Source organism: Cucurbita maxima, unplaced genomic scaffold (assembly GCF_002738345.1).
Source record: "Cucurbita maxima cultivar Rimu unplaced genomic scaffold, Cmax_1.0 Cma_Scf00056, whole genome shotgun sequence".
NCBI classification, from domain to species: domain Eukaryota; kingdom Viridiplantae; phylum Streptophyta; class Magnoliopsida; order Cucurbitales; family Cucurbitaceae; genus Cucurbita; species Cucurbita maxima.
The window spans coordinates 578551-582680 of NW_019272072.1; positions in this window are offsets into that span (position 1 = coordinate 578551).

Genomic DNA, 4130 nt, shown 5'->3' on the forward strand with positions numbered 1-4130 from the left:
AGAGCCGGCGGCGGCCAACTCGGTGGCTAGCCCTTTGATCTTGCAAAAATAATTTGCAGCAGATTGATCTCGTTTCTTGTACGTGGCGAGCTCAATACGAATTTGAGTAGTGCGAGCACGAGTTGACGACGAAAACATCCGTTGCAGGGTATCCCACGCCTCCTTGGACGTAGTAGCAGGAACCACATCGTGAAGAATCTCCTCAGACATGGAGGAGAGAAGACCGCTAAGAACCTGTTGATCCTGATCATACCACTGATTATAGGCCGGATTAGAGACCAGCTCAGCACCAGCCGCAGTTGAGGAAGGTACCAACTTGGCAGGTGCGACATTAGTGCCATTGAGGTAGCCCATAAGCTTCGTACTCCGTAGATAGGGGAGGAGCTGGGCACGCCATATGATGAAGTTGTTTTTGGTTAGACGAATTGTGACAGCATGGTGTAGAGTGCTTGGGCCAAAAGTCTCCATTGTAGTTGAGACGGTGTTGGAGATGGTGGATGGAGAGGAGGAGGAAGATATGGTAGACATTTAAAAATAAACCTTTGGCTCTGATACCATGTTAGATTGAATGGCTCAATGACCTGACCTAGGGTCACGACCTCATGTATTTATAGATGTGTATAATGAAGATTACATTCTAAATCATAGATTTGGTAACAAACCAGTAAATCATAGATTTGGTAACAAACTAGTAAATCATAGATTTGGTAACAAACCAGTAAATCATAGATTTGGTAACAATCTAGTAAATCACTAGATTATCTTACTATACACAAATATGATCTACTCTACGTTTAACAAGAGGAAATTGGTTGGAAGAAAAATGCGTAAAAAAGGAAAGAGAGGATAACTGAATTCTGCCTGCGTTCAAAATCAGGTTGTTTATTCTGAACAAATCTCCTATTTAAAATATAAATTATTCTAAATATGGCTGGAGAGTGGCCAACTAAATCTGTGCCACTCCCTACAAAATTTCCGTCTAAAATTTTGGTGATCCATTCGACGTGATTTGTCAAATGATCAAACGGAGATTTTCTGAAATCGTGTGAATAAAGAAAAGCTATAAAAACTCAGGTTTTATCTAACAATCTCCTTCTAAAACCTGTAGTATATCTACCTTACTATTTGAACTCCGATCTTTGAGCGTAGTTCTTCAAATTTCACCCGCGCCAGGGACTTGGTGAAGATGTCTCCAAGTTGTTCCTCTGTTCGGATGTAATCAATTTTGATGAGCCCTCGATCTGCACATTCTCGAATGTAGTGGAATCTGATTTCTATGTGCTTTCTTTGTTCATGCAAAACTGGATTTTTGATCAGGGAGATCGTAGCTTTGTTGTCTACGTATAGCATTGGTGGATCACTTTCTCTCCCGATGAGTTCTTTCATTAGTCGCGCAAGCCAGATCCCTTGTGTTGCTGCCATCGAAGCGACGATGTATTCTGCTTCGCAGGAAGACAAAGCAACTACGTTATGTTTTGTTGATTGCCAGCAGATTGCGCCGCCTGAGAGAAAGTAGATCATTCCGCTAGTGCTCTTACGATCATCAACGTCACCGGCCATGTCACTATCACTGTAGCCGACTAGCTTGAGTTTCTCCTTTCCGCTCCCTACGCAGTATCTTACACCCCAGCCTCTGGTTCCGGCTACATAGCACAGGATGCGCTTGACAGCCACTAAATGTTCCTCCCTAGGTGCTTCCATAAACCGGCTCACATATCCAACAGAATAAGCAAGATCAGGACGAGAGTTTACCAGATAGCGCAGACTCCCGACAATGCTGCGGTAATTGGTGGAGTCGACTGTCGTCGTAGTGCCGACCTTCCTTACTTGGAGTCGGGCCTCCATTGGCATCCTTGTAGGATTACTGTCCACAAGTCCAGTTGTGTCCAGCAGCTTCTTTGCGTATGCACTTTGGCAGATGGAGATGCCGGTAGAATTCTGTTGCACTTCGATGTCGAGATAGTAGCTGAGCACGCCGAGATCGCTCATCTCGAAGTTTTTCGACATCTCCTTCTTGAACCTTCCGAGGACTTCCATGTCACCTCCAATGATTATGAGGTCGTCGACGTACACTCCCACGATTAGTCGCTTCTTGTCATGGCCGTGCGTGTACATGCCATGCTCAGAGGCGCAACGTTTGAATTTCAGTGACGGTAAGGTACTGTCGAGCTTCGCGTTCCAGGCTCGTGGAGCTTGTCGAAGCCCGTAGAGTGCCTTGTGCAGGCGCAATACTTTATTGGGGTTGTTGTTGTTCAGGAAACCAGGTGGTTGTCGGACATAAACAGTCTCTTTCAGCTCTCCGTTAAGGAAAGCAGACTTTACGTCCATATGGTGAACCTCCCAAGAGTAATGTGCTGCAATTGCCAGCAAGAAACAAACGGATTCTAACCTTGCCACTGGCGCAAATACCTCTTCGAAGTCCACTCCTTGCTTCTGGACGTAGCCCTTCGCCACCAGACGGGCCTTGTGCTTCACAACTTCTCCTTTTTCGTTGCGCTTCAGTTTGAAAACCCATTTGAGCCCTATGGCTTGGTGTCCTGACGGCATATCCTCCAGACTCCATGTCTGGTTTTCGGTGATGGATGTCATCCCCTCCTGCATTGCCTTCAGCCAGCACGGGTTCTTTTCTGCTTCGGCGAAGGTGTTCGGTTCATCTGCATTGATGGCATGTAGTTCGGCCACTTCTTCGAGCTCGCGCATTGCCAGTTCAGGTGGTTCACCTCCTCCTACTATGTCGTCCATCCTCCGGTACCTGGCCTCCAGATCAGTATCGTGATCGACATCCAGCATCGAATCCGCAGTCCGTTGTGTTGCGAATTCCACTGGTTCAGGGGTTGCACCTGCTGGCGGCGGTGACGGCTGCTGATGCTGGGCTCCTCCTTCTTCTGGCTCGGTGACGAGGTACTTCACCGTAAATTTATTTGGATTATGGTCTGCCTCGATCACGTCATTTCACTGCCAGAAGGTGCTTTCGTCGAAGACGACGTCGCGAGACACGTGAGCTCGCCCCCCTACAGGATCATATAGTCTGTACGCCTTGCTCCCGGGTTCATAGCCGATGATGACGACCTTCAGCCCCCTGGGATCGAGATTGGCGAGGTGGGGACGTGTTACCTTCATGTATGCGATGCAGTCGAACACGCGAAAATGATGTACCGCTCGTTTTTTGTTGTACCACGCCTCATATGGCGTCTTCCCGTCAAGGCTTCGGGTTGGTGACCGATTGAGGAGATAGACGGCCGTCATTACTGTCTCTCCCCAGAATCTCCCAGGCATCCCGGCCGTCACCAACAATGACCTTGCTGTCCCGACGATGGTCTGATTCTGGCGCTCCACCACTCCATTCTGTTGGGGGGAGTAGGGCGTCGTTAGGTGCCGTTGTATGCCGATTTCGTCACAGTACTTACCGAAACATGTCGAGGTAAATTCTCTGTCTCGGTCTGTGCGCAGCACTCGCATCTTCTTCTCACATTCGGCCTCCGCTCGCGCTTTAATGCACTCGCATCTTCTTCTCACATTTGAATAGCCTGAAGTCATAATAGCCTCTCCACCGGTTCCGAAGACTCCTTCGGCATCAATGTGCTTCAATGAAAGAGATCATACCCTCTCCTGAACCAGAACCGAGCATAAAACGTTGAGGTAGAAAGTCGAAAGCGAGCTCTTTTCGCGTATACGCAATCTCGAAGCCCAATTAGCTCACGGACTGTCTCCTCAACCCTGGCGAGTATGAGTGCTTGGTAAGAGAGAATGTCGAATGAGAAAGACTTTCGATTACGGCAACATTCGCAACTACCAAAGTGCACTAAACCTAGTAGAGATCTTCAACCTAACGATAATGGTACTTCAAGCCCATTTAATCAATCCGCTTTGTACCTTATTGTTGACCGAATAGGATGCACGCCAGGCCTAAATTCTCTCTCAGTCACCTGGAGATGAAAGGAATATCAGATCTGAAGTTCACGAATCGAAGAGAAAGTGGATCTGAGTTACGCGCTTTCATTTTCAAAAGCTTCACTTGCCTACGGTACTTTATTAGGGATGTGCAACAATATGGTCATCTCTCAGCCGTGTATAGAGAATTCCTTGATCATTTCCTTGGCGGATAACACAAATGAAATCGATTCCCTGAC